The following is an 18,742-nucleotide window of genomic DNA, read 5'->3' on the forward strand; positions in this document are numbered from 1 at the left end:
TAGTTCAGGATTGTAATGCAGTTCTTCATTTACCTTAGTATTCATGTTATTACTGCTAACCACCATCATACTTTCATTCTCTCGGTTTACTCTAGCATTATATTTTCCACACTTCAACACAGCAGGAACACATCTGCCGCAAAAGCCAATTAATAAGATGACAATCAGTATAAGGATCAGGAGCTTACCCACAGTATCAACCAGTTCCTGGACCCATTCTCCTAGACCGGAGAACCATTTCACAGGGTTCAACCAAGTGAACCACTTTTCTACCTTTTCCTCAACTTCAATCAATGAGGCATTATGGTTCTTCCGAAATTCCCATTTTAGCTGCAGAATTTCATCCATCTTCCGGTCTATCACCTCCCTGGGGTCACTAGTGTTATTTGTAATATACGTGCAACACTATACACCAATTTGGGTGGCTAAGGTCACACAGTACCCTCCAGTGACAGCTGTTACATAATTAAACACTGATCTATGTTGCACCAGTTCTTTCTTATAAGCCTGTAACTCTTTACCTGTGTATCTGAATGTGTCAACATACATCTTGGTGATATTATATATTAATTTAGCAAGATCTTGGATATATCTAAAATTTAAAGTACCCCGAGCGATCCTGGTGGGATCCAATGCTACTAAAACTTGAAAGCCAGTTGTTTAATCAACTGTGTGGCTGTATGTACATCACCAGGTATCGTATTTCTTTTGTCTCTATGTTCATACTGTGTGTGAAGATATGGTGATGGTGTGTTTTTATGAATACCAAGCATTTCACCATGTGTAAGGGTCATAATTCTGGAAGTACCCTTCCCAGGTAACATAAACCTTCTGAACTCTTGAGAGAGCCACTTGTACGCTTTCCTAACACATATGAAATACACATCATTGGGGAGAATGTAAGGGATAGAATGCATCATAATCATCAAACACATTTCCTTAGCAAATGATCCTATCTCAGGTTCTCCCATCTGACTGTCACAGTACCCTTCTGGTACTCTGCTAACCATTACCTTGGTGGAACTAAGTGTATATACCGTGTCTCCCACCTAGTTTAATGGAGTGTAAAAGTTCAAAATTGATAGGTTCATTATCAGGTCTTAGTGAGAAGGTCCTCGTCTGGTTATTCCCAGTCACCACCCAACTTTCTGGTGTGTTGGTGTAGTTTAAACATAAAAGTGATCTATCTACTTGGTACTGGTGGAGCTTAAAATGGGGTGGTTTGGACATAAGAAATTTTCCATCCAGTGCATCCCCTCTTTGCAATTCTAAAACCTCAGAGACATTCAATGGGAATGGCACTAACCCTACATTATGCTGTCCCTGAGGCACGTGAGAGCACACCCAACAGTCAGTTTGCTTTAAAACTTTGCCCACCATGGTATGATAATTCTCTAAAGGATACCCACCCCAATATGGGTTATACCTGGCTGACACTGCTGGATGCATCTCGCATTGACTAGGGACCCACAAAATTCACAAATACAGTAGTCCTCAGATGATAGACCTTCACACTGTCTCCCGAGTTTCCAAAATAACAGATCTCTTAGCAATTACTGTACTGGGTTTGGTCAGATACTCCCCCGATTGGTTTAACACTCCTTTTCCCGACTCCACTCAATATCACCATCGACCTCTCTCCATCATCTGCCCACCATTCCAGAAACAGGACCTCCTGAACCAAACAAGGATCATGAGAACTGTGGAAGAAAGTAAGAACACAAACCCAGCCCACCACTCCATTGCTGGAACAGTGGGCTGCAAATTTCCCTAGCTCAGATTATCTCACGGCAGTCTTTAACTCTCCCGGAACAAGCTCGCGATTGACAGGTCTACGTTATCAGCCTCGACTCCACCTGTCGAATAATTGGCTGAGACAAGATCAGCTTAAAATTATATTGTAAAGATGCCATCTTGCGACTGGCCGCAAGACGCCATTTTAGAAAATGAGATCGCAAGACACCATTTTGCGAATGGCCGCCCAAGCGCCATTTTAGGTAAACTCACACTTAAGTACATATGGCGATATTACTATTAGCATCATGCAATTGCATCTTTCACCATTTCTCATACACACATTAATACGCACAATTGCGCTGTTAACTAACCGCATATTAGCGAATGCATAAGATCCTGTATGAAAAATCTGTTTATTAGCTTCATGCGCACGCATCTGCCCCAAGTTAACTAGTGTCTTTATATCAAACCCCAAATACTTACACAGTACATATTCACATAAGAGGTCTCATAAGCTTTAAAGTGTTAGATTCAAGTTTGTTCATTTATTATAATTGCTATGAAATAAAGGTTATTTGGTAGCTAAGGTTTAATACATGATAAGTAAGTCATGTTTGATATTATACTGATCTGCACTCTTTCAACAGCATTTTGATATCGTCAGTGTGAAGATTGCAACATGCATTCTCAACTTATGGACCGCAGAGACTTAAAGCACCGAAATGTACATTATATGACCAACTGTTAGGATGTGCATGTGGCAGGAAACCAGAGACAACCAGTTGTTAGAGGCTGGACTGTGTCTATTTGAATCAACCTGTTAAATGCTCTGCAACAGATGCATCCTCCTCTGAACCAATGGCATCAGCGACAAGCCTCTATTGTGTTGTCTGTTTCTGTGAGCGTATAAACGTGTGTGTTGTGACCCCAGTCTGAGTCTTCTTGCTGAATGCTGATTGACGGGGGTTTCTTGCTGAAGCCTACATCTGGTACAGAAGCGCTGCGTATGTATAACTGTACTTGGGTCTGTATAATTCTTTGCGCTAAATTGTACTTAGATCATAGCGTGTAACTGTCTGTACTTTTACTTTAAATATCACTTTGTGCTTTGGAACCACAGGTTCAAGGTCTGGAGTCTTTATTTACTATATGACTGCGTACGCAAAATAGCGTCATCCTTAGAGGTTTATAGGCAGGATATTAGAAGGTATAGGCAGGAGTGTAAAGAGGTTCTAATTCAATATCCTTAGTTGGGGGCTCATAGTGAAGTCACCTACTCACACGATACATACGGTTATCGATATCTCACCAAAGGGTGCTGAGAAATCGCTACCCGTGTTCGTGTTAGCCAGGGACAAGAGAGAAAAAAGTTTGTTTCTACTTCAGGGTCCATAGGGGGTCCACAGGGTTGACCTTGGGGTATAGGTTGGGAACCAAATCCGGGCACCACGCAGTTAAAGCTTTTAGCTCCCAGGATGCACTTGAGTCCACTCTCCCTATAACCCCACCCCCAAGCCAGAGGCACCTCAGTTTAAGTTGGTGCACGGCCGGAGTCGGGTCACCGTTTAGTGCAGTGGGGAGCTGATTAGCAGTCCCTAAGCTTTATTTTTTCTAAAGGACAAAGTTTTTTATTTTTTACTTTGGATTCTTCAGAGCGGCAGCGTCGGACTGTCCATAGGACGTCTAAGCTGCTGCTCCGTCACCCCGCTGGCGCTGAGACGCCAGTAGAGATCTGGGGATCTCAGCGGGACCCCAGAGTCTGTACTAGCCGGACTCTGCGGGCGCCCAGGACTGCTGCCGGATCCACGGGGAGCAGGTAAGGCGCGGGTCACCGCTTGCGGTGATCCGCGCATTTGAAATGCAGTCCTATGCCTCCGGTCTCTGGGGACAGACCGGAGGCGCCGGCAGTGGCGGCGGGCCCCCCCATACCCCGCGTGTCCACTAGACCACCAGGGACTTAGTGTTCGTAGCAGGGAGCCGCCGTCTCGGGGGGTTAATAGCCGGCCAGGGGAGGCAGCCTTCCCTGTTACACTGGCTCCTCCCCTCAGCTCAGCGCGCCTTTCAGTATTATAGTCTGGCGTCGCTGAGCTGCTTCCTCTGCGGGCCACGCTTCTTCTGAGGTCTCCAGCGGCCATTTCTTTGTGGTGCAGCAGAAATCTCCGGAGATGGCAGTTGGTCCAGTCCCCCTGGGTACCTCACCACTAGGTCAGTGTACACAGCGCTTTAGCCTTCCCAGACACTGAATCTGGGTAAGTTGCATGCAGTGTAAAAGTGCAGTATATTATATGACATGTATATGTATATATCTGCATTGTATGTGACTTATGCTAGTGCTGACTGTCTGTACTTTATTCTCTCACCTGTCAGTGTATATCTATCCCTTTTCTTTATCTGCCCTAATACAGCTGTGCTTGGGGTGGTTCTGAGACCTCACATTTATATACTCGTTGCCATATTTTGAGTGGAACTGTGTGTTGCATACGCTGAAAATGGGTCCCAGCAGCTAATTTTTAGTGTCAGTCAGGACCAGTATAACGCTGCTTGATCACAAGGCTTGGTCAGATATGTCTGACCAGGAGATAGAGCGTTATACTGCACCCATTTTTACTATCCTGCAAGCCATGTGCTGCAGGTGTTAGTGCGGAGGATTTAACTCTTAAAGGGTTCTGTATGTGGCGTCATCGGGTGCCGGCCCCTTTCACGACCCCCTTGGGCGGTTTGTTTTCTCGGGATCGTCTCAATTGTGGATCGCCCGCCGGGCCCTATTGTTGTACCTCATCTGGGGGTTACTTCACCATACTGCCGTTTTCATCTCAGGGTATCTTGCAGTTTCTTGCACTCTTCCCCTGTGACACAGACTATAGCTCCCTGCAGGGGTTTTTCGAGTATATGAATTCTCCCTGGTGCCACAATAGTCTGTCATTCCCCTTGCAGGGATTACCACAACAGCCACCCTGGGTGGATGTCGTTTTCTACGAAACGCAAATTGGCGTGGTTGACGCCCTGTGGTTACTTCCCAGTTGGCTCTGTCGTGAACTGGATACTGTTTTGGGCTCTTTCCCTCTTACACGGGGGGAAGCCTATTTCAGGTATTATTATCCCTGATTTAGGGCTGGTAGCAGGTCCATTCTGGTTAGAGTGAATGTTGACCTGTACCTGTATCATACACCCTCAGTATTACGTGCCTTCTGGTTCCCTGTTGCTGACTAGCGGGTGGATCGCATGGCGGGACTCTGGCTGTTGCCAGATACGAGGTATTACAACAGTGTTTGGCCTCATGTCCCAAATTCCCTGGGGGTCATCACGAGCCCCTCCTGGGGTGGATGGGCGTGTTACTCGTCTGATTACAGACGTTACTACGCATCCCATTCCTGCGTGGTCTGATTCTTCCGATCCGTAGGTGGTAACTCTGCCTGAAATCAGTATACTCTCTTTCAGGGGTTGTTACCCATTCTACCATGGCTATAGCATGGTTGGTTAATACTGTTGCATACTAAGCTGATGCATTTGTAATGTTTTTTCCCCTCCAACACGTCTGGGGTTCAAATGTTTTTGGTCGCTAACGTAATATATGCAGTTGTCATAGGTGGAAATGCCTATATTGGATACCAGTCTCCTAACTTTCAGAGTTCCGGCTGCAACTGTATCCTCCGTAATACCCTATGGCTGCGCTCTGGGAATGCAGAGGTGCAGATACCATCTATAGGGTAGATCTTGTTGTGTCCTGACCTTGACAGTGGCAGTACAAATTTACCGCCTTCAGCTATGCCCACTACAGGGCCTCAGACTAAGTCTATTAAGTTTTTTTTTTTTTAACCATTACCTTGGTGGAACTAAGTGTATATACCATGTCTCCCACCTAGTTTAATGGAGTGTAAAAGTTCAAAATTGATAGGTTCATTATCAGGTCTTAGTGAGAAAAGTGATCTATCTACTTGGTACTGGTGGAGCTTAAAATGGGGTGGTTTGGACATAAGAAATTTTCCATCCAGTGCATCCCCTCTTTGCAATTCTTAAACCTCAGAGACATTCAATGGGAATGGCACTAACCCTGGGGATTTTTTTTGTCCTCTGGGTCAGCCTAAAGGTCTGTTTCTTCATAGACTGTCGGCCTTTACAAGGGCCGACATATCCAGTACCAAGCAGGCCTGGACTGCCAGCCGATCCTGTTGCTGAACCTACGGATATATCTTCAGCCTGACGAGACAGGCCTACCACTGGGAGGTGGCGATTTTCTCAGTTCGCCCGGTACTAGTGTCAAGTTGCCGCAGCTACGTGGGTAGGAGGGTACGCCCTCTCTTTGCTCAGGCGGCTTATTTCCATGTGATGGTACGCAGGCCCTTTTATGGACCCGAACAGGGCCTTACAAATCCAGAAAGCTATACAGTTGTTGCGGTAAGCGGAGCTAATGGGCCATCCCCATGTTCTCAGCGAGGGACTGGTTGTTCTGCTTTATTTCTGGTGCGGTGGCTGAATGGTCCTCTTTGGCCTATTCTCTGTCTCAATTCCCTGAACCAGTTCCTAAAGCTACCTGGGCTCAGGAGGCAATCCCTATGCTCCATCATACTATGTTTGGAACCTGGGGACTCTATGGTATCACTGGATATACAGGTCGCGTGCCTATGGGTGCTTACAGAGACCTTGCCTCAGCATGGACTGAGGTTTGCTGTATCACAGCACTTACAATTTTTCGGGCTCTGCCTGTTGGGACTGTTCTCAGCCCCACAGGGGTTTACCAGCGTTTTGGATTTTCTGACAGTTTTTCTGTTCAGTATATCCCAATGCTCCTGTACCTGGATGGCCTCCTGCTCTTAGCAGGATCACCGGGGTACTTGACAGCCGGGTCAGGTTGACTGTGGCTTCTTCAGGGTGCAGACGAAAAACTCCTCCCTGCATCCCTCTCTGGGTATTCTTCACCTAGGAGCCCTGCTGGATTCTCTGAATCTGAGAATTCTTCTGGCATAAGACGGCATCTCCACTCTTCCATTAGGAGTACATGGATGTCTGTGCAGTCGACATATGTCTTTACACTCTGGGATGCATGGTCCACTATTCAGTGTCTGCCTTTGGAAGGCTGGAATTGGCTTAGTTCCATTCCAGGCCTTTCCATAATTGGCTTATCTCCAGATGTAACAAGTTTTTTCTGTCTGATCACTGTTAAAACGATGATGCTCTCCCCGGAGGCAAGTTGGTCCCTTTTCGGGTGACTATGGCCATCTTGTCCAGGGTATTCTTTGCTAAGGACAGTGTCTGGTTCACATCCATTTCAGTGCAGTTGGATGTCTGTCGATTCCACCCTGTCAGTTAACTTGTTGGAACTTTAGCCTGTCTTGGGCCTTCATTCGGGCATAGCTCTTGTTTCCCGGTGAACCTGAAAAAGTTCAGTCCGACAGAGTCAGAACAGTGGCTTCCTTTTTAGCAATACTGTTCATTGGGTGGCAATGTCAGGTATGTCATACATTTGGACATTGTCCGAGGGTCACCTCCCGACCATCTCGACAGCGTTCATTTCAGGTGCTCTCCATTGGGAAGCGGGAGTCCTCAGCCGTCACGACGTGCATCCCGGGGACTAGTCTCTTTCCCAAGAGAGGTTTCATCTCCTGGTGAGCAGGGGGGGCCCTCCTGAGGTGACCCTCATGGCTTTCTGACTCTGTCACACTATGGTGTTACAGTCCAACTCTGGGGATTCTGAAGCAACCCTCAGTGACTCTTTGTCGGTGAAATGGTCCTTCCAATTTGCGTACCTGTGTTCTCCGGTCTCCATTCTTCCTCTAGGGAAGTGTTTCTATCGAGGCGGAGATGCTTTCCTGCTGGTGGCTCCTGATTGCCCCAGATGTCAGGGGTACTTGGATTTTTGGAGTCTCTCCATCGATACTCCATTCCTGATGCTTCACTGCTCAGACCTGTTGTCTCAGGGTCCTGGGGTTTGCCTTGGACCTGGGTCGTTTGTCTTTGACTGCGTCCCTACAGTGGTCTTACGGCTTCCCTGGCTTTGTCATCGTTGGAATGATTAGAGCACATGGATCAGCTTTTGCTGGGACCTACCACAAACTGTGGCAGCCATAATTCTTATGGTATTATACCTGTCGACACGATCCTCCAGTGTCCAGGATTTCCAGTTATTCTGGCATTCCTTCCGGCTGGCTTGGGTTTCACCCTCGGCCTGGCCTTCCTGACAGTGCGGATCTCTACACTGTCAGTATGATTAAGATATGGAATTGCTCCGCTCTGGTATCCAGTTCATCCTTTGGAGTGTTTTCTGGATTATGCCTCCATTTGTCCTCCCTAGGGACTCCTTGGGAGTTAGTAGTGGTTCTTCGTTCCCTCCGGGGACAGTCAATGGAACCGCTGGTTGTGTTAGCCATTACATGGTCTATTGCTTTGGCTCTCTCTCTTTCTCTCAGGGTGTTTCTGTCGACCAGGTGAGTGTCAGAATTTGGAGCGTTCTCATGTGGCTCCCTCTTCTGGAGGGCATCATGTCAGGGTGTGAGTTGCTCTCGCCCTGTGTTTCTTCTTAGTGATTTTTAGGTTCCATATTATTCTGGAACTTATGGTACGGCCGTTCAGTCCCCAGTCCTCTCGGCTGGTGTGGCCTCTTTGACTGTGGGCCGACCTCTGTGGATTTATGTGATCCGTTCACGTTCCTTATGGAAATCGGACTCCTTATTGGTGGTCTGAGTTTTCTGGTTTTAACAGGAAAGGATGGCCGACCTATAGCCAAATGTTGGCTGGATGGCCTCGTATGTCTTCTTCAGGGGCCTACCCATGGGTAGGCCTTTCTGTTGATGAGGCTTGTTTTTTCTTGGACCATGTAACCCTCGTGGGCGGCTTGCTGTGGCGCCTTGGCTGTTTTTTTTAAGGTTCTAGGCATTGGTTTCCTTTGTCTCTCAGGATGCTTCCTTTTTGGCGGCGGATTCTCCTCTCAGCACAGGAGCGTCCCCACCCTTGGTTGAACTGCTTTGGAACATCCCCAAGGTCAACCCTGTGGATCCCCTATGGACCCTGAAGTAGAAAACAAGAGATATGGTAAGAACTTACCTTTGTTATCTCTGTTTCTACGAAGTCCATAGGGTCCACAGGGCGCCCGCCCTGACGCACCTGGCTTCATATGGGCTGTGTGGCTGGTCACCGGTTTTCCGTCTCCCATTTCTGTGAGTATGGTTATTGAGTGTTTCAGTTTTCTCTCTTTTTTTCTCTCCTCCTCCGGCCTTTGGCTACTTACAAACTGATTACCTCTGGCTTGGGGGTGGGGTTATAGGGAGAGTGGACCGAAGTGCATCCTGGGAGCTAAAAGCTTTAACTGTGTGGTGCCCGGATTTGGTTCCCAACCTATACCCCAAGGTCAGCCCTGTGGACCCTATGGACTTCGTAGAAACAGAGATAACAAAGGTAAGTTCTTACCATATCTCTTGTTTTTCCTTTGTTGATAGAACCTTATGTTTAGAGGGGTGCCGCAGTATTGAGCACGCGGCTGAGTCGCAGTTTTGCACACAGTCAAGATGCACTTTTGTGTACGCAGCTAAAGGTCATACGGTTGTGTGGTAGTCGCATTATTGTGTATGCGACTGGTCGCACAATAGCGTATACGTACTTCCGGTTGTGCTGCCACGTGTTTAAACAAAGCCGTTGAGGTTTACATTTTTCAATTGTTATCAATATCTGGGTTAACGTGTATTTTTCTGCGCATGAAAAAAGTGTGTAACAGTGAGTATTTGTTGGTAGGGGTAACTTGTTCCCTAAAGTTAGAGGTACCGTATGACCTTTAAGGGCTAAGTGCTAGCCGCTCGGTAAGCAGCTTACCGTTCTATGCACAGTACCAGGTGTACATGTTCTCTTTGTTGTATAGAGGTGCGTGGAAGTAGCCGATTTAAACTTCCATAGGTGTGGAAGTTGCCTTCTTAAATCTTATCCGGGTGTGTGGAGTAGCCTTCTTCAAATCTTCACAGGTGTGTTGGCACTGCCGTTTAATCGTCCACAGGTAAGTGAAAGTATCTTGACTGTCTTTCACCAGTTTAAATCTTTATTGAAAAACGTAGGAGTTGTCTCAGAATGGGAGCCATGCAAACAATAGAGATGTTACACAATGATGTGCTGCTAATGGAAGCGCCGCTTGGATTGGCCCGTCGTATTATGCATACTAAGTACGGTACTTATGCAATAAGGTATTGTGATGTATGGTTTAAAATGACGATGAAGAGTGTTAGACCCTTTTCCCAGAATTGGTAGTTTTGATAAAGATGTATTAGATAATGTCCGGGATCACATCAGTCTGATGCGCTCCCAAGAGAAAAAGGTCAAATATTATGAATAAAGTTGTGGCAGCATGAAGGGGATGCGTGGCCTAAAAATGCGCAAGCGACGCAAACTAGCGTTGCGAGCGCATTGCCAGAGAATACATCTGCGACGCTAAATTGCAATGCGGGCGAGCCACAAAATGGCAAGCACGTGCAGCAAGGTAGCATTGTGGAAAGTATTGCCATCAGTTCACGCGCACCACCTCCACCTTATGTGGATGGAGGTGCAAGTACAGTTATCAAAAATACCCATAAAAATGTAACAAGCAATTTGTACCTTCTCTTAAGGAACCATAAAGAAAATGTTCATGATGTAGATGATGAGCCTATTGTAATGTCTGCCATTTCCCATGCTGTGCAGATGATAGATGCTGCACCACAACAATCACAAGTGGTGCCACCATCTCCATCGGTAACAGTAAGGGAAGCGCTAGCCCCCTCTGCACCCGTAGAGGAAGTCTATCAGAGCCAAAAGCACTCCCACTGACATCACTAGTGATGTCAGTGGGGCCGGACCTAGACGGTAGGCGTTCCCATGGGAACGCCTCCGTCTGGGCAGCCACGCCCACAGCACGCCCACCAAAGGGTAGGCTTGGCCGTCATTATTTGGGTCGTTATTTGGGTCTCGCGCATGCGCACGACGGAGGCGCCTCCGTCGTGCGCATGCGCACTTGGGCACCATCGATCTGCTTGTGCTCGCGAGCAGGTCAGAATCAGGCCCACTGTTCGGTAGACAACCTCATTTGATTATAAGTCCACAGGAAGACTTGAAAGGTAACAACGAGGTAACTGTAAGGTATCTTATATCAATGAGTAAGCAATTAAAACAGCAACAGCGGAAACTGAAATTGTTGTCCCATGATATGCCTGAAACTAACTGTCATGATGTTGAACCAAGAGAATATGTTATGATCAGAAATTTCTTGCATTCAGGTTGTTTGACTGATCGGTGGGAAGGTCCGTACCAGGTGCTGCTGACAAGTACTACATCTTTGAAGGTGGCTGAGAGAGATACCTGGGTCCATTCTACTCACTGCAAAAAGGTCAATCAACCGGTGGAGAAACAAGTCGGAGACAAGGCTGATAGCGTGGACCTGTCGATCGCGAACTTGTTCCGGGAGGATTGAAAAGGTCGTAGTGAGATACCTGAACTAAAAGAAATTTGCAGGTCTTGTTGTGGCAATGGACAGGCCTGCTGTGTTCATTTGCATATTCTCTTTTAGAGTGTTCACCATTCTGGTTGGTTCTGGGATATCTGATTTCTGTGATGGGAGACCGATTGAAGAAATGGGAGCTGATGGTATGGCTGATGGAGTGGAGTCAGGAGGAGTGCAATGCCAATCAGGGGAGTGTCTGACCAATTTTAGTACTGTTATTGTTAAGAGAGCTGTTATTCCGGATACTCGGGGACGGTGTGGAAGTTTATCGTCTGAAGATTCTTGTATTTGTGATCTTTGTGGGTCCCTAGTTGATGAGAACTGTATTCAATGGTGCCAGCCTAAATATAACCCGTAATGGGGTGGGTATCCTTTAGAGGATTATCATAGCATGGTAGGCAAAATATTAAATCAAACTGATTGCTGGGTGTGTTCACATGTGCCACAGGGACAGCATAATGTAGGGTTGGTGCCATTTACACTGAATATCACGGAAATTTTAGAATTGCAAAAAGCGAAAACATTGGATGGAAAATTTAATCTTCCTGCGGACTTATAATCAAATGAGGTTGTCTACCAAACAGTACTTCAAAGGGGAACAGATTGAGAGGGGGTCTAGGAGTTGTTCTGATGCTATGAAGGACTAGTGGTAAGGTTTCTGGCCATCCCAGTCCAGATTCTGCCATGATCTTGCTCAATTTATTCTTAATAGTACCGTTTACCCTCTCCACCTTGGCACTGGCCTGGGGTCGGTAGGGGGTGTGAAGTTTACTATTAATACCCATCAACTTTCACATACTCCGGAAGACATCACCTGTGAAATGAGTACCCCTATCACTTTCAATCATTCTAGGGATACCGTCTCTGCATACAAACTCCTGTACTATCTTTTTTTTTGCAGTGAACACAGCAGTATTAGTGGCAGCTGGATATGCCTCTACCCAATTAGAAAATACATGTGTACAAACTAATACATACTTGAGATTCCTGTAGGGAGGTAATTGGATGAAATCAATTTGTATTATCTGAAAAGGTCCGTCTGTCGGAGGGATGTGGGATGGCTCGGTTGGTATTGTTTTTCCAACGTTTTTCCTCAAGCATGTCAAACAGGACATTGCCCTCTTTTCAGCTTGGAAAGAGAAACCCAGTGCACACCAATACGCCCTGACCAATTTGCACATACCTTGCTTTCCCAGGTGAGTCAGACCGTGCGCTGCCTCAGCCAAGTTTGGGTAGTATACCTGGGATGTAGTCTGGAACCCGACGGTCTAAATGCCGACCGCCGGCTTCCAGACTGCTTTATCCCGACTAGGGACAAATGACAGGCGTCTAAATCTAGATGCCTGTCATTTGCCCGACGTCAGGAGACCGGTGCCCGGCATCCCGATCGAGCAGATGCGGGCGCCACACCGGACAGCCGTGGGGGGCGGGGAGGGGCGGTTAGATTTAGGGCCCCCAGGGGGGACTTAGGGTTAGGCACCCCCCCGGGAGGTTACGGTTAGGCTAGGGGGAGGGAGGGTTAGGGTTAGGCAGCCCTGGGGGGAGGTTAGAGTTAGGCACCACCCCTGGGGGACTTAGGTTTAGGCAGCAGGGAAGGGGGGGTTAGGTTTAGGCACTTAGAGGGGGGGTTAGGGGGGTTAGGTTAGTAAATACCTTTAGGACAATCAGGATTTCCTCCTTTGTTGGGCAGCCGCTGTCGGGAATTGAACTGCTGGCCATGCGGTCGGCGGTAATACATATCACACCCATATGCCTTGGGTGCCACTGGCTTACCTTGTCCATCTCTCCAGAGTCCAGAGGACTCCTGTCCACATCCCTTGGATCTCCAGACTGCCTTTTCCTGAATGGAACACAAATTTTGCATCTCAATTAACTTCTGCATATCAATAGTATGAAGGCATCATCATCTGATCAATTGGTATATTCATTTTCAAACGTGCTGCCCATTTGGCAGCTTCATCTGCTCTATTATTCCCCAGTGACACCGGATCCTTACACTTAATGAAGGCCACTGCTTTAGGCATTTGAATCGCTATTCGGTCAGTAGTCAGATGACATAGCCCCTTGGTTAGGCAGTGTCCCAAGTATTTAACCCTGATCTGGCATGGCTGTAATTTGTCCTTAGCAACTGTGTGTCCTGTCTGTGAGAGATGAAGCAACAGTAGTTTAGTATCATTTAAACATGACATAAACAAATCAGAACACAACAATAAATTGTCTACATATTGTATTAGAAAAGATCCATTGGTAGGTTGAAAATATTGTAAACAGTCGTGTAAGGCCTGGGAGAAGATACTGAGGCTGTCTATGAAACCGGGCAATCGTGTCCATGTGTATTGTATCCCCCCTGTATGTGAAGGCGAATAGGTACTGAAAGTCAGGATAAAAAATTTAACACTGATCTGGTCGCCCCTGTGTCTACAAGAAAAGAATGTTTGGTACCAGCTACATCAACTATCATTACAGGTTCTTCCCTAGTATCCCCAGTTAACCTGACTGGCTGTAGACTACATGTGTGACCTGACCCCTAGAGTTGACTATCTTCTTTCAGCAAAGCATTCACTGCTACGATGTGAGCAGGTGATGGCTGGAATTGTCCTGACTGTGGTGGGTGTCCCTTCTGTGGGTATCTCGGCATTCCCTGGTTTGGTGGTTCCCACTGTCTAGCTGTACAAAACCTACTTATGTGCCCCTCCTTGTTACATATATAACACCTTCGTGGTTGACATGTATTGAAAGGTTGTTGTTGTGAGGGTTGGGGAGTGTGGAAAGATTGTGGTTGTATATGGGGATAAGGGTTTGGAGGTTGTATGGGGTGAGAGTATTGTGGCTGTGTGTGATAAGAGTGTTGCAGTGGTATTTGCATTCCTTCCAGAGCTTGAATACTAACAGCCATTAGTTTCTCGCTCTGCATTTCTCTCTTCCTAAGGATGTTTTTTTCATTTTCAATTGTAGATTCCCTGAGTGTGTCTACCATAACTCCCCTCCAATCAGGAAGTGAGGTCTGAACCCTGGCCTTTAGAGTGTCTTTAAGATCATCCATAAGCACCATGATTGTCATTTCCCTATGGTGTGTGCTGTCCTTTATATCTTCTATACCTGTGTATTGGGTAATAGTCTGCAGTGCTCTGGTGAAATAATCTGCTGCAGACTCACTCTCTTTCTGCTTACTTGTAAAAATTTTACTCCAGTTAACTACTACTGGAAAATAAACGGCCAATTGGGTGACAATGTGGGTTATGTTGTCCTGATTACCTTCATCAGTTATGGGAACATCTCCATCCAATACACAGGCCGTGATAAACTTTTTCACGTCGGTATTGTGTGGGAGACATGCCAGTAATACCACTCGCCAATCTTTGTTGGTTGTCTAATGAGCATTACCTAAATCCTTCACAAATCTCTGGCACTTTGCTAGTTCTTTCCTAGGGTCAGGGAAATCTGTCATTATGGAATGTAGCTTCGCTATTGTCTATGGACAATGCATCGCTACATCCCTGGTGGTCACTATTCCATTTGCGTCCGGATTCCCATTGGGAACAGTTATTGTCCGGAGGGGATGGAGGCCTGCCACACTGCTACCTTTGGCCTTGCTACCTGTTTGAGGGTTCAGCCTATTACTACTATGTATGGTATTAACAACCTCTGCTACTGTTACAGTGGGTGTTAATACTTCCTGCACTGGTGGGGCTACCTCCATTACTGGTACTAGTGGGTCAGTTACCTGTGCTTGCGGTGATGGTATATTTAACATTTGGGCAACATCGGAAAGAGCTGACATTACAACAGGTTCATCATCTGCATTATAAACATGTTCCTTATAGTTACTCAGGGGAGGGTACAAGTTACTTGTTACATTTTTATGGTTTTTGAGATCGACTGTACCTTCACCCCCATCCGCATAGGGTGGAGGTGGAGTGCATGCGCTACTAACATTACCTTCCACAACGATATCTTGCCGTGCGTGCGCGCTCTTTTGTGGCACGCACACAATGCTATTTTGCGTTGCGTACGCTCTCCCTTGTGGCGTGAGCGTGATGCTAGTTTGATTCGTGGGCACACCGCTAAGCCACATGTTCCCCTCGTGCTGCCACAACTTTAAACAATCATTAAACTTTATCCTTTTCTTTAGAGATTTCGCTAAACATATACTATTTATAACATTATTCATTACCTCCGAATCAAACCTACCAATCTTAGGAAAAGGTTTTCTACATTCTTTAGTCATATTGACCCATATGCTACAGTACACCGTAACGTACGCACCATACTTTTTAAACATAACATACCTGGCCGACCCAAGCGGCCCTTCCATCAGCAGCACATCATCGATCATTGCTAGAGATTGCTTCGCACCCATCTGAGAAAACGCTTACCAATTTCTAGAGAATTTCGATTGGTGAACGATTTTCAGAGAGCTACGTTCACGCACTCCCTCCCGTTATGCACAGTCGGCCCGCCGGGCGTTACAGTCGGCTTGCACAATGAGGAGCAGAATAACCACCTATTGTAAATTATTCTACTTGCGGCAAATTCAAACCAAGCTTCAGCCGCTTGCTTCTTCCCGCTATGCACCACTTTCCCGATAGGCGATATGGTCCGTGTGCATAAACGAGGAGTAAAATAACCGTCTAACGAATTATTTTACTTGTGATGAATTTAACTCCAAGCTTCACCACTTGCTTCCTACTTTGAGTTTACTCCCAGCTGGTAGCATCTAGGAGTTCCAATAACTCCTAACCTTGCCAGCAGTTTCACTCCCACAACAACCCACTTCACAATCACGGTTTATATAACTATGTGGTTCGATCGCATTGCCCGAAGAACCACTGATTGATGGACTTTGCGATTAATGGGTGCCGGACCAAGAAACCCCTTAGTTTCTCAATAACCACAATGTACCTGCTTTATACACTGGCCCAGTAGATTGTACGGCCCCGTCAGGCACCTACCGAGTTTCAATTAGGTTTAACAGACTGTAGCCTCCCCTTTACAATCACACGTTTCAATTACATACACCTTTTCTGCACAGAAAACAAACAAAACCTTTTCCCTTAATATAGCAGTATAAGTCAGAGGTTTTAACAAGCAATCACGCTATGCATACAATGACCGTTTGAACATGTGGCAGCAATACAGGAAATATGCGTACGCTATTGTGCGAATTACCCTTTAACACAAAATTTTAACAATGAAAGAAAACAACTCTTCCTTCCTTGTCCCTAGGTCCTAGTCAGTGCTCCTTTAACTCACACAATAATGGATAGCGGTCTCTCAGCATCAAGTGGTAGCAGGGTTTCGAAGGCAGTGCATTCTTTCCTGTGTATGGCGCCTCCACCCTTTGGTGAGAGACCGATAAATGTGTGTTACCGTGTGAATTGTGGTAGCGTGATCTCACTCTATGAGCCCCCAACTATGAATACCTAATCTTTATACTCAAATATCGCTAATTAGCGTTGCAAGTTGCACAAGAAATAATTGCTTTCCAGACTTTGAGTGGGTTCTAAAGCACAAAAAGTTATTATTACAATAAAAGAGTATTACGCGCTTTGAGCTAAACAATGAGTGAAAAGGATTATTAAATACCTAAGGTACAGTCAATACATATGCAAGCGCACCGGTCCCAGTTACAGTCATCAATCCTGAGGTTTGTGGTCATCCATGAGAATGGCTACTAACTGGGACCGGGAAACAGGCTATATACCCTAACAGATCATGATAACAACAATGTAGACAGACAAACAATTCCATTGGTTCTTGCTCTTGGTCTTTGTAGTACGCTCTAGTTCATAGGACAGTTCACTAGGGGTATGTCCCAATTCTCCAGATTACATTGTCTTTAATTGATTTAAACTAGATAGAGACACTACATTACAGTGTATACATTCTAACCAATAATTTCCTATATTCCATAACCATCGAACGCAAGATGTGAATCCCTCGCTGATAGGTTCAGATATCTGGAAATAAACAGTGTATCAGTTTAGTACCAAACATGCCATGTCTATCATGTTGTATGCCATTAATGTCAAATACATACATTTTACATCATAATTAATAACTTTAATATAAACCATAATGTGCAGGACCCTTTTATTCATGATTATATGTAAGTATGCATTGTGTGTCTACATGCAGCGTAAAAGGTGTGCTGTGTGCAGGGTTTGTGTTACAGCACAAAACATGCGTTGTGTGTGTTTCTATTTGTAATTGCAACTGTATATATATGTGTGCACGCATTGTGGATACCCATGTGATCGTTTAAGTGTATATATACATATATATACCTATATATATATATATATATATATATATATACATACATAACTTCAAACAGTAATATTACTTCTGTCTGAACTAAAATAATGACAGACAATGGAGTTTGTCCTGTTCATAGATGGAGCAAGCTTTGGCAAACAGTTTGATAATTTTAACAGAAGGCTTTCCTATGTCTATCCATAATACAACTGTTAGTTCTACTTAACCACATCAGCATTGGACACAAGGCCTACAATTGTTAACGATAGCTAAACGTCTGACCATTGTTTCCAAATACACATTCAGAACACTCCTTCTGAGCGTATCAGTGTCTGTGTTATACTTCAATTGTCACAGAAACACTGTATCTGTATGCGGAGCAAACACTCACAGTATTTTTGTGTATTCTTAATTATTTGTCACAAACATGTCCACAAGACTCGTCTGTCATCACTGAATATATGAAGTCTTTAAAAATATATTTATATATTTGTATCCGTGCGCATTTATTATATATATTTTTAACAGTGTGCAGTAACACGGCAGATGTACACAATGCTAAAATAGCGCCGTGCACAATGATATTATACCGACTATGCCAGATGGCATCGTGCAGACAACGCAAACATGGCGTCTTCAGATATTAATTTTACAATTTAGGTCTCAGCCAACCATCCGGCTTCGACAGGCATAAGACAGGACTTGTATATTGCTTCCTACTAGAATCCTACATGCATGGTGGTTGCATTGTACCCAGTGCCATATTGTGTGCCATTTACTCTGCAGCCATGTCTAGTAAAGGCAGGAGTATTCACAGGTATCTGCCCCCATAGTGCTATCAGGCAAGTTATGGGCTGCAGGCTTAAGTGAGGAGGATTTAATAAGGGCTATATACAGCATATAACCTGGGCTCCTTTGTTCAGGTACTGGCCGCTATTACAGACTGCCTAGTGGTTCTGGCTGTAATTCCCCCAAAGGGGTTATCACAGCAGGATGTAATGCCCCTTTGGGGTTGTCACATCAGGTTCAGGAGATACAGGTACCTCCTGTACCCCAACCATGGGAAGATGTACTCTCTAACTCAGTACAGAGTCTGATGGCTACATCTAATGCCTTTCAAACCATGTTGCAAGGTGGGAAAAACTACCCAGTAAATTCTTTACATATCTTGTGTTATCGTCAGACCACGCACAGATGCTAATCTCTCTAACCCGGACTCCCCTTCGGAGGAGGATGAGTCGGGCATAAATTAATATTCCTACCTTGGTACGACCTGTCAGATCCATCTTATTAATA

Source organism: Taudactylus pleione, unplaced genomic scaffold, assembly GCF_031769625.1.
Source record: "Taudactylus pleione unplaced genomic scaffold, aTauple2 ptg000154l, whole genome shotgun sequence".
Taxonomy (NCBI): Eukaryota; Metazoa; Chordata; class Amphibia; order Anura; family Myobatrachidae; genus Taudactylus; species Taudactylus pleione.